Source organism: Triturus cristatus, chromosome 4_1, assembly GCF_964204655.1.
Source record: "Triturus cristatus chromosome 4_1, aTriCri1.1, whole genome shotgun sequence".
Classification (NCBI taxonomy): domain Eukaryota; kingdom Metazoa; phylum Chordata; class Amphibia; order Caudata; family Salamandridae; genus Triturus; species Triturus cristatus.
In genome coordinates, this window is record NC_140585.1 from 444,367,021 (window position 1) to 444,380,485 (window position 13,465).

At 44.7% G+C, this 13,465-nt stretch overlaps 1 long non-coding RNA gene across 1 annotated transcript in view; it reads left to right on the forward strand.

The window, feature by feature from the left end:
- Positions 1 to 13,465, forward strand: part of LOC146855098 (uncharacterized) — a 339,896-nt gene that overhangs the window by 291,847 nt on the left and 34,584 nt on the right. Inside the window, exon 2 of the long non-coding RNA XR_014980786.1 lies at positions 6,701 to 6,843. This is a non-coding gene — a long non-coding RNA (uncharacterized LOC146855098). The remainder of the gene's footprint in view (positions 1 to 6,700; positions 6,844 to 13,465) is intronic.

Sequence of the window (13,465 nt, forward strand, 5' to 3'; positions counted from 1 at the left end):
GCATCTCCTCTACTGTTCTGCGCAACCCCGAGCAGAACCAATGCATCTCCACTGCTGTGTGGATTGGACCCGCTGTAAAGACCTGCACTGCTGCTGCAGCCCACATAGCATTCAGAACCACCACTATGCGACGCAGGCCTGACATCTCTCATCAACGGCAGCCTTGACGGCCATGTCAAACTCTGCTTCACAGCCTCAGAGCTGATTGCACAACGCATCTCGACTACAGACTTTGCATTGCAAGCCCTTGGTGATGGGACCTCCCTCCAGAGCCTCGCCACATCTCGAAACCGACACCATATTCCCATATTATGGAACATTTGAAGAATAATGTGCTCCTACGACATAGGTCCCCATGACATCTGGAGAACCATGCACTTGGAGGAAAATAATATATATTATCAGTGACATAAAATGATTATTCTTAACCTGATGATAAGCACTATATATGTTGCACACTTTTGCATGTTCATCACAGAAGCACTAAGATATATGTTGGACACTTACGATTGTCAAGAACTGCAGCACAATGAAATAGGTGCAAATATAAGTAATGATAAGTGATGTAAGTAGTGAAAGTGGTTTCACCGTATTGGTTTGAAGTATCAGTTCTGTGATGATGTTGTGCACTGTCTGACGAATTTACATTTGAGGATCAACTAAAATAAGCCACTAAAAAGAGTTTTTTGTGTAAGAAAAGTTATTTTTATTGCTTAAATCCTTTGTAAGTCACAGGCTTGCAAGTATGCCTTGATGTTAATGCTATACAAGTATCGAAGGTATTGAAGTGTGAAGATACACATAAAGAAGACTATAAATAATATTCCAATGAGTGTTGGTTATAATAGGCATGGAGTGAACACGTAGCCTACATAATCATTATATAAATCTAAGGTGTGGGGGATATTATTTTGTATACTAACAACTGAGGTTCCTACACAGTATTATCTTAACAGGATCACTCCCCGTTACGATATACACAACTTTCTAAAAGTAGCGTTTTAAGAATTGCAGTCTAAAATATGACTTCACCACAAATTAGGATTTTAAATTGTGATTCCAGAGATATCAGTCATGAACTGATTGCCTGTTCCTATTTTGAAATTACACTGATAACATGTAATAAGGCAACTCCAATGCTATCCTATAGAAAAGGTAGGCACAGCAGTAGTGACAAGTGAATGTAATAGTTTTTCACTACCTGGACAAGTATCATTTAAAATGACATGTCCAGTTTTTTAAATGCATTGCACCCTGGCATCTGGGCTGTCCAGGGCCTGACTTATATGTATTATATATATTAAAATGAAGTTTGGGTCTGGCAAAAAAATGATTTAGCTAGGTCGAAATGGCACTTAAAACTGCTGCACAGGCGGCAAAGGCAGGCCTGAGGCATGTTTAAAGGGCTACTTAATTGGGTGGCACAATCAGTGCTTCACACACATGAGTAGCGTTTAATATACAGGCCCTGGACACTTGTAGTGCCACTTTAGTAGGGACTTATTAGTAAATTAAATATGCCAATTGGGTATAGGTCAATGTTACTATGTTTTAGGGAAAGAGCACAAACAGTTTAGCACTGGTTAGCAGTGGTAAAGTTCGCAGACTCTTAAAGCCCCATTTTTTCCTGATAAAAAGGGTACCTCACTTGTTTGAGTGGGCCTCACGCCTGCAACAGGAGAAGGCCCGAAATCCAAGAAAGACAGATCAATTTTTTCTATCCAAAAACTGAACCTTTCCTGCATTGGTGGCTATGGAATTTGGGCCCTAGCTCTGCCTACACCCAGGGAAACCTACCAGACCTGCACATTTCTGTAACCTAGACAACCAGGGAAGCACAGGGTGGCATGATTTGCGAGGCTCTCGCAAGGTTTTTTCACCCAGAAGCCCTTGCAAACCTCAAACTTTGGCTACAATCTCACAGTGCCTGTGTCATTGTTCCTGTCGTAGGCACTAGACCCAGCCAATAGTGTTCTTATCGGGCCAAGTGAGGCCATGCTGGGTGGTAGGAATTTTGTGGAGCCTTACGGATTCTAAAAGATTTTGTCACAGAAATGCAAGGAAAATATGCGACGTTAGACACATTTAAGGTTTGCATACCATTGTGGGTAAGAACTCGTTGTGGGATCCATGGAAGGCATACCACCATGGACTCCCACAAGTGTCTAGTGTTCAGAAATGTGTGGGCTCTAGTAAACTTTCCTGGGTGGCTGTCCAGTCAGTGCCCAAATACCGCTGTTACCCCTATTGCTGATTTCTCCATGTTGCATTTTGGGGCCTTTCATAATGCGAGTGTTAGGGTCAGCTACAACTGTGTGGTAAATTGGGGGAACACTGGGTGGAAGTAAAATTGTGATTCTCCACAGATTCTGGAACTTTCGTTCACAGAAATATGAGGAAAATGTAGGACTTTAGGCAAAGTCTGAGGTTTGCAGGGCATTGTGGGTAAGAAACCATTGAGGGATCCATACAAGGCACACCTCCACCCTGGAATTCCCTAGGTGTCTAGTTTTCTAAATGGCTGTGTTTAGTTGTTTTTCCTGGGTGGCAGAGCACAGGCCTGAATAGTGAAATCATTCGCTTATACAAGTAGTACATGTGTCAAACCTGCAGCCAACAGAATCAAATTTCCTTTTGCTTGCCATGGGAGTAGGGCTCTGTGCCCAAGGTGGGCAGAAAGACTGTTGAGGTTTTAGAACTGGTGGATAGGCCCAACACCCGGGCAATCCACCCACACATAATTTTATTCTATAACAATAAAATATATCCCCATGTCTAGTGGGCTTTATGTCCCCCTAAACTCAGATTGAAGATAATCTCCCTCAATATATTCCCGCATTTTGGAGTAAAGGCACACCCCAATGCCTGGGTGTAGCCTCCTCAATCCTTGTTTTCTAGGAACCATATTTTTCCTGGTGGTTAGATGAGCTTTCTACTACCCGAGGGGGCAGATTGTGGTAAACACCCAATCTGCCTCCTGGAAGTGAAAAAAGACTAATGAGGTCCAGAGCGATAAGGAGTATAGGCCCATGGCATTGGGGCTGCTCCCCCCCAAACAAAAATGCAGTTCTCCAATCCCTGGTGTCTACTTGGTTTTCTCCCCCAAGGGGGGAATACATGAGGTGAACACCACCATCTACCCATAGGGGGGAAAGTAAGACTAATGTGACATGTGACCCGGGATTGAGGGAGAGCACAGGCAATGGCATTGGGGCCACTCCCCATCCCAAAATATAATGGCATATACCAATCCCTGGTGCTTTATGCTCCCTAAGAGGGGCAGATTGGGGGTGAACACCTCCAACCACCCTCAGTGGGGGAAAAAGACTAATGAGGTCCATGATGGTGGGGGAGCACAGGCACATGGCAATGGGGCAGGGCCCCAAAAGATCTTCCTCAATCCGCAGTCCACATCTCTGGTATCTAGTAGATGGTTCCCTGCTTGGGGACCACCCTTTTGCAGTTATCTGCAAACATTGATCCACCAAGGAGAGGTGCCATTGGAAAGGGGACATTATCCTGTTTCCAACAGTATCTTCCCAATGAAAATCAGTGCTTGAGGGAGGATGAAGTATGCCCCCAAACACCAATGCATTGAAAGTGAAATGTGCCAATCCGCTCATTTCACTTTCACAGAAATGACATCAGCATACCATACGCGCTGATCGGCATTTCAGAGGGGAAAAAAACAGCTGGAGATGCTCTTTCCCAGCAGCATGACCTCTAAAATGAAGAAAGGAAACCCTCTGGTACGAGCACCAGATGTTTCTTTATAGCCCTCCCCAGTACCAGCAATGGGCAACAGACACACTAGGGAGGGAGTGTGGTTGTCGGCAAGTGACTGACACCCGCACTTAAAAGGTTAAGGTTACCTAACTAAATGGCACTCATTTCATTGACCCTGGGAGGATGAAATGCAAGTAGGATTCGAACTTGTGACCTAGGGGTCAAGCACAGTTCCGGTAGCTGCAATAATCTACTGAGATATCAGAACTGGAACCTCCTGCATGGGGCATGTATTGGGAGTTTGTTAGCTTGTTGAAGGGATTGCAAGGAATGTCTAAATTGTGTGCAAATGCCGACAACAGATGACCGTATGCCAGGACTGTCTTTTCCTTTTTCAAGAAGCCCTGTCAATGACACCATTAATCAATCAATGATCAATCATTCATGTAATTGTCAAAACACGGCACTTTGAATTACCTGCACTCTGGTATGTAACAGAGAAGATTACTGTCATTGTCAGTATCAATAAATCCAATACTGAGGCTGCTGGATTCATACCATATGTAGACTTTGGCATTACATGTTGGCAGCTGTGCACACATTTTGCATGGAGACTACTGCTATTGTTCCACGCTAACAGGTGCCTTCTATGGCAGGACAGACAGTGGTTGCCGTCTTGAGAAGCCCTTGAAAGTGTTGAATGATACATATTCGGACCCAGCCACAAATGTATTTTCGGTTAAACATATCTCCTTAATGCCTGCAAAGAATTCACAAAGGGATTCCTAGCAGGTTTTAAGGCATTCACTACTGCCGATTTCTCTGAAATGAGAACAGAGTACAGAGAAATCTGCAATAGTAAATACTATTCAAGAGATGGGAAATGGGGGGGCATGTCTTGGACGCCTCGCAAGATGGCTGCCTAACCGAAGACTCCGCCGCACCGGGACCTTTTATTTCCCGTGAGTTCGTGTTTCCCTACTTCTTGGCATCGGACGTAGCATTCCCGAAAATGAGGAAGACACAGCGCATGTGGTGAGGGCTTTTTCTTCGTGAGGCACGCTTCCCTTCGCCTCATTTTACCGCTGAAGTGCTCTCCTCAGCGAGTGCTCCATTTCACCTGCCGCGCGCATGGAATTCCAGGAATGTGTTCTGACTAACGGCGCCGGCTCGCTTCCAGCATTTACTTCTATTGGAGTCTGCAGGTAGTTTTCTGAAGCAACACTGCGCTGTGATGTGAGGTTTACTGTTTTAAAAGAGCTTTGTTGCCTTTTTTCTTTTGGACTAATTTTTAAATGTGCCACATTACCTGTCCTATAATTCCCACATGCTGCAATAAGTATTTGATCCAACAAGGCTGCGCGCTATACCAGGAAATGTGAGGGATTTTCATGCCCTTCTTTGTTTGTCATTCTTATGATCTCACCCCTGCCTCTCATAAATTTTTACTGAGTCATTTCTGCTTCACCTTGACAACATTTCACCCCATGGGGGCATCTTCTCATCAGATGAAAGTTTTACTTCCAGTGAAAATGTCTTCTCAACGTTGTTTTTTTCATGCCTGAATCTCATCAATTTCTGCTGTATGACTGACTTCCATTATTTTTTCATTGATGGTTCTCCTTTTGATGCTTCTTGGGAGTTTCTCATTTGATCACCTCAAGAGACTTCTCTACATTATTCTTGTGAGGCTTGTGAGTTACGGCTCTTCTACAAGTTTTAATGTTTTTGCCTATCTGTATTTTATATATATGGGCAGGCTGCGCAAACCGCAATTTGTTTTTATACCTAAAAGCCATTCCTCCTTGTCAACGTCAACTTCTTCTCTAGTACCACCCTCACCTCATATTGCAACAACAATGGCAGGTGTTTCTTCTAATCGTTCTGCTGCATCTCAACCCACCTCAGCCAAATCGTCATCACCTTCAACTTCTTCCAAGCGTCTCAAACAGGATCCTCCATCTCCCGACAAATCATCGTCTCCTATCTCCTTGGATCTTTTGCTGGAAGAAATTAGAGCTCTTCGCCCTTTTGCAGAGGAGACTAACAGCAAAATGCAACTTTTGGAGGAGAAATAGTCAGCTATGGAAAACAGAGTTTCCTTGGTGGAGCAACAATTCACCGTGGTACAGGACAACTCTCAGAGACTATCCTCCTTAGAGAAAGAAGTCCGTGACCTTCGTCATCACACAGAGGATTTGGAAAACAGGAATAGAAGGAATAATCTTCGCGTTTACGGACTTCCTGAATCTCTAGAAAGTGATGATCCTGTCTCCTCGTTTTCCTCATTCTTGCCGAAGCTCCTAGACATGCCTTCCTCAACATCTCTCAGTATCCAGAGAGCTCACAGATTGGGCCCACACACTTCAAGCTCTACGTCTCAAGTCAAGCCAAGAGGAGTCATTATTCTTTTTTTGAAATTTACCGACCTGCTTTCAATTCTCTCTGCAGCTAGAGCCAAACATCAAATCTCCTGGCTTGGTCACAGGGTATACATTTCTCAAGATGTTTCTAATGCTACAGCAACTAGAAGGAAGGAATTTCTTAACCTTCGAGCTCCCTTACGTGCTCTTAGCGCTCGATATGGGCTTTTTCACCCCTGCATTTTTAAGGTGACTTATCAAAATTAGACTTGTTCCTTTCAAGAGCCTGCAGAATTGAAGAAGTTTATTCAGTCACACTCTACATCTACCATGGACACAAATGGTTCTCCCAATGGTTGATACTCCTATTCTTTCAAGTTCTAATCTTCTAGGTGTTTTCTCCACCGGAATTTATTTTCGCTCCCAGTTGTTATTTTTACTGTTCTAAGATTGTATCGTTTACCTGTGGTTTATTTCTTATACAGTTATGTACTCATTATTACATAAATAATTTTTGTCATTCATGTTTCTCTTTCTACATTTCTCTGGTGTTTCATTTACTTTCTTTGTATCATTTCAATGTAATTTCTTTCTTTCATATCTCCATACAGGTTTTTTCTATATCATACCACTCCATATGGTTCGTATCCTTTCCTTCCCCGTCCTGTTGCGTTCCAGGCGTCTGAGGTTTGGGCGGTCCGTCTTGTCATGTGTCGTCCTTGCCCCGCTGTGTACTTTCCCTTGTTCCCCTCAGGTATGTTCTTATCAGTCGTCCTTATCGGATATGTACTGTCTCTACTTGCTTTTCCTTTTTCTTTCCCCTCCCCTTCTTTCCTTTCCTTTAAATGTTCCTTCTCCTACCCCCTCTCATCTCTCTCTTCTCTCCTCTTTTTCCTATATTCTTATTATCCGTTCTTCTCTATTGTCATTCTTATTGATGCTCTTCTTATTGAGAATTGTGTTTTTTCTAGAATTTTAATGTTTTTTTTACATTCAGAGTAATATCTTGGAATGTTAAGGGTTTTATCAGTCCTATTAAAAGACAGAGAATCCTTTCTCACCTTGCTTCTTACAGTCCTGATATAGTCCTTTTACAGGAAACTCATCTTACAGAAGCTGAATCCCTTAAACTGAAAAGAGGCTGGGTGGGTACGGTTTTATTCTCTCCGTCTACGAATAAAAAAAATGGTGTTGTTATACTTTGTCATAAAAAATTAAAGTGTAAGGTCATTTCTCAAGAAAATGACACAGAAGGTAGATGGGTATTAGCTAAATTGTTAATTAATTCTATTCCTTTATCTGTTTTTAATATCTATGGTCCTACACAGCCTGATTGTTGTTTTTGGCCTTCGATTATGCAAAAATGTGTTCAATTTCGTGATGATTTGTTTATTCTGGGTGGTGAATGCAATCAAATTCTAGACCCCTTTTTGGACCGCAAGTCAAGACACGATCTCCCAAACACATCTCATTGACTCTTGGCGACTTTCTCATCCTGACTCTCTTGACTATTCTTTCTTCTCTCCTCCTCATGCATCTTTTTCTCATCTAGACTACATCTTTCTTTCTCAATCTCTATCACAGAATTTACTCTCCTCTTCTATTGAACCTATAGTTATCTCCGACCACGCTCCAATTGTAACAGACCTTGATTTACTCCCTCCACATCCAAAGTCATCCAGTTGGCGCTTTAACAATTTCCTTTTAACAGATCCGTTATTTTCCTCCTCTTTTCGTTCCTTTGTTAGTTTTTTTCCTCTCACAGGACAATGATTTAGGGGGTGGCACGTTGGATCTAGGAGCATTTTCAATGTCTTTCTGCCCAGAAGAACACTGTGCAGTGCTGCTGTCAGACCTTCCACTTGCCACTTTCTTGCCAAAACCAGGTTTCTTATGATTCATTGACTCAGACCGTTCGCCTCCCCCCTTCTGCTCCGAAGCCAATGAGATCATCTGCGGCGTACCCCAAGGCTCATCCCTCAGCCCAACGTTGTTCAACGTCTACATAGCACAGCTCGCCCACGTCGCACGAAGGCACGACCTCAGCATCATCTCCTATGCTGACGACACCCAGCTGATCCTCACCCTCACCAAAGACCCCCACACCGCCAAAACCAACCTACACGAGGGAATGAAGGCTGTCGCCGACTGGATGAGAAACAGCTGAACTCGGACAAGACGGAGGTCCTCATCCTTGGATCCACCCCCTCGGCCTGGGACGACTCCTGGTGGCCGACTGCACTAGGAGCACCCCCCTCACCCACCGACCACGCACGCACGCAACCTTGGGGTTATCCTCGACTCCACTCTCTCCATGACGAAGCAGGTCAACACCGTCTCCTCCTCCTGCTTCAACACCCTCCGCATGCTTCGCAGGATCTTCAAGTGGATCCCCACCGAAACTAGAAGGACGGTCACCCAGGCCCTCGTCAGCAGTAGACTGGACTACGGCAACGCACTCCACATCACACTCCACCTGAGAGACCTGCACTGGCTCCCCATCAACAAGATGATAGCCTTCAAGCTCCTCACCCACGCACACATGGCACTCCTCGACACCGGACCAGCGTACCTCAACAGCCGACTCAGCTTCTACACGCCCACCCGCCAGCTCAGCTCTGTAGACCGCGCCCTCGCCACCATCTCCCGCCTCTGAAGAGTGACCGCCGCTGGCAGATCATTCTCCCACCTCGCCACCTCGCCACCAAGACACGGAACACCCTCCCCATCCACCTGTGGCAGACAGAAGACCTCCTAACCTTCAGGAGACTCCTCAAGACCTAGCTCTTCGAACAGTAGCAGCGTCCACCCCCCTAGTGCCTTGAGACACTCATGGGTATGTAGTGCGCTCTATAAATGCCTTGATTGATTGATTGATTGTCACTTTTTTCTTTAGTTACTCAGGTTTGGAGCTAGGAAATTTATTACAAGCAAAGAGCAGGACTTTGTACTCCATTTCATCTACCTGCAGGCAAAAAGAAATGTGAAGTCAGGCACGCAGTCACACTTAACCATTGTGATGCAAGCAATACATGTAAAAAGATTAGTATGGAAAAGATTGTAATAAAACACTTAGTAATATTTTTAAAGTTCCCAACAGAATAATAATGCAATAATAAGGTCATGGAGGACCGAGCTGACTTGCAATATGTAAAAAATTTACAGAAGGGGGTCCTTTATTCCTTGTAATCACACCATTACCCTTCCCATTAATCTTTGGTGTCTTGCTCTTTAATATAAAAGAAATTGAGTCTGCTGAAATGAAGAATATAAAAAAACCTGTAGTGCCAAGGTAAACACAGCAAAAAGTGTTAGCTACTTGTTGCAAAAAGATATTAGAATCAGTTTAATATAAGCCAAATTTGAAAAAAGGTGTAGCTCAGAATGTCTTAAAACACACATACAGATTCTCTCTACGATAATTATCTGAAGCATGCATAAAATAAGCACGTTGCCATAAATATCTCCTTTTTCTGCTTTCTTTTTAGAAAAAAGTATCAGAAAAAGGAAAAACCAGTTCTAATTTTCCTTGTTTAAACTGCAGCAGTAAATATGGTATGTGGCCTCTCTTTCCCCATGGCTTCTCAGTCTGCCAACAGGCATAATTACATCAGAAGTCAACTTTACAGTTGAGCCGCTATGTCATTTCTTTATTATAGGCAACTAGAACCATCACACGTTGCCTGTAATAAGGATAGGGCCAGACAGGCCTTTCATTCCATCTGGCATTTTCCTGGTGGTCTGGAGCCCTTGGAGGTCGATTTTGAAAGTCCAAGGCCGCTGCTGGTGCCTCTGTCACTTTCCTTAGCTCCCCAAGGCTAATTGCAGCCGACACAGGGAGTTTTCAAGAGAGAGGGAGAAAGAGAGATAGGGAAGGAGATGGTGGGGAGAAAGTAATCAGAGAGGGGAGAAGAGAAAGAGGAGACAAGGGGAGAAAGAGGACATTTGCAGTGAGGCTGTGAAAAGTCGATTAAAATTGAGAATATCATCTGTGACCACCAAAAAGCCCCATCATTTCCTAAGATCGATGAAAAGGGGCTAACAACAATCAATACAAGTTAAAAATAAATATCTATGAATCCAATGAGGGCCCATATTCACCCAGCAAGGACAGCACTAGAGAGACCAGATTGAAATTAAAAGTAATATTTCTGACCTATAGACATATATCAGATCCCAAACTCAATAGCAATAAAGACAAGAAATAATTAAAATCAGCATACATATCCGTTGATTCCAAAAGGGATAGCAGCATAAACCATTATCTTCCGGCAGAAGACCTTTCAAAGTGTTAGACCTGCGATCCCCGGTTGGCTGAGGTAGGTACCTTAGCCCAAATAGGGACCCACGTTTCCACGTCAGGGAAAGGAAGGTCACCTTCTGAGATAGCCCCCGCTCACCCCCTTGGTAGCTTGGCACGAGCAGCCAGGCTTATCTTCAAGGCAAATGTGTAAAGTATTTGCAACCATGCTCACTGCAACCCAATAATGACACCACAAATAGGCTCCACACGAGTTTTATAAAAACAAGTATACATTTTATATAAAAAGATATACGATAAGACCACATGATATAAATCCAACACATGAGTATGTATATTATTTCTCCTGGCCCATTGTTAGGCCAGCCAGCACTTGTCAGTTCTGGTGATATTAATGAGCGCTTCTAAACATTCCACTGTAATCCCAATACCATGTTATGCAGTTCTTAGTGCTAGAATCAGGCACTTTTGCAATGTAACAATAGTGCAATGTGTAATACAACAATCAGGCACTTTGCAATGTAAAAATAATGCAATGCGTAACACAACAATCAGGCACTTTGCAATGTAAGAATAATGAAATGCGTAATACAACTACCAGGTACGTCGTTATTCAGAAAGAATGCAATGGGTAATGCGCTAATCAGGTAGTCAGTTATGCAGAAACAATGCAATGCGTCATACACTAATCAGGCAGTTCGTTATGCAGGAATAATGCAATGCGTAGTACTCTAATCAGGTACTCTGTTATGGAGAAATGATGCAATGTGTAATCGACAATCCGGTACTTCGTTATGCAGAAATAAGATAGTGCGTAATACACTTCGGCACCGATCACGGTGCCTTAGGCAGTTTCTCCGCCACTCCTTCTGACTCGCAGTCAGCCTTTGTCAACAGTTGCCCCCAACACGGGTATGGTGTAACAAAAAGTGCAGCTCCGCACTCCGGCCCCGGTACTGCCACTCCCTTGGCAATATGGGCCGCGATACGAGCCGAAGCAGAGGCTCGCGCTGCCGAAACAAGAGAGAGGCCGAGAGCATCGCCCTCCGAGCCCGCATCCCGCCCCAGGAGTCGACTCACATTACCTGGGGAGCGTGAACCCACTCTACTCTCCTAGTCCAGTGACTTGGGCCTTCGATGCAATCTTTGTGAATTGGCAACGGCGGGCTCGGGCCAGTGAATCAGCTACTCCCGGGCTGCTGGTCCGTGCCGCTACTCCTACGAAGATCTCAGGCTGCCATAGGGCACAGGCACACAGCGTCGCTGAGACTCACTTGAGCTTCGGGTGCACGATCACAGGGCACTCCACACGAAGGTCTCAGGCTGCACGAAGATCACGCGCACAGCATCGCTGAGACTCACTTTAACTCCGGGTGCACGTTAACAAGGCAATCCTCGTGAAGGTCTTATACTGCACAAAGAACACGCACACAGCGTCGATGAGACTCACTTGGATTCTGGGTGCACGATAACAAGGCAATCCTTACGAAGGTCTCACACTGCACAAAGCACAGGCACACAGCGTCGATGAGACTCACTTGGATTCCGGTGCACACGATAACTGGACACTCCATACAAAGGGTTCAGTCTGCATAAAGCACACGCACACAGCGCCGCTGATTTTCGCTTGAACTCCAGGTGCCCACGATCACAGGGCACAACTTACAAGGGTCTCAGGCTGCAACAAGCACACCCACACAGCGCCGCTGAGACTCTCCTGGAAACTTTTGTGTTCCTGAGTTTCCGCAACAGGGAGCCAGCTAACCTCGGGCCCTTGGGGATAAGTTACTTCAGGACACAGCACAGCAAATTCCTTTCAAGCAGGGAGACACAGCACACAGCAAAGTCCCTTTAGCCTTTCCTGCAGACTGCAGGCCAGCCCCAGAACACACAGCAAGGGTCAGTCCTTTTCTTCAGTCTCTTCAGTTGTTTCTTCCTTGGCAAAGGCACCTCTTGACCACGAAGTAGCTCCAGTCTTGTTCAATCTTGATCAAGCCATTCTCCAAAGTTCAGAGGCTTCAGCTCTCATAGTTATACCCCTCAATGGCTTTGAAGTCTTTGTGTTCATGGGGGGAACTGACCCCTGTTCAAGCCAGTTCTGGGTGCCTCTCTGCCAGTGACACCTTCTTCCTTTGATTAGTGGGGATCTGGATTCTCAATCACTCAGCAGGAGATGGGACAATTGTTTTATAGCAGCAACCCAGGCCTCTTCACCTCTAGGGGCTACTCCTCCCCCTACACTCCAGATGCAGGTCAGCCTGTTGCTGTCTCACCTGCTCCCCTGGGTAAAGACATTCCCCCGATCCTTTCGCTTTCAAATCCAGACAGTCAATCCACAACCAGGCAGAGACACACAGAAATGTTAGAGCACAAAAACCCAGCCACTTCTAAAAGAGTGACTTATAAACACACAATGGGAAAACCACCTTCATAAAAAGATGTGTTATTACATTGTGAGTTCAGGCATACTAAACTTCACCATCTTAAGCCTTTGGGAAGATAGGCTGGAAAACATATTACACAGCCTTCCCATTCTATTCTATGGGCCAGATGGCCTTTCAACAGTGAAAAGCTAAATGGAGATTATTTCACTGTCAGGACATGGTACACACCTCAGTACATGTCCTAACTTTCACATGCACTGCACCATGCCCAGAGGGTACCCTGGACCTACCATAGGGGTGTCTGATGTGCATAGAAAGGGAAGGGTAAGGTCTGGCAAGTGGGTGCAATTGTCAGAACAATATGGCAGTGTAACAAACTGCGTGCAGGCACTCTAATGGCAGGGCTGAGTTCCCTTTTTAAGGCAACTTGTGTGGGTGGCACATTTAGTGCTGCAGGCCCACTAGTAGCATTTGCATTACCAGCCCTGGCACACATAGTGCACTGTACTAGGGAATTTACTAGTAAGGCAAACATACCAATCATGGACAACCAATTACCATTACAGTTTATATACGGAGCACTTGCACTTCGACACTGTTTAGCAGTGGCAACGTTTCCAAAGCATCTAAGTTGACAGCACCAAAAATAGAGGAGGTAGAGGCAAAATGTCAGGGGTAATCACGCTAAGAAATGCCAGGTCAATCACAGACCATTCATGAACATAACATAC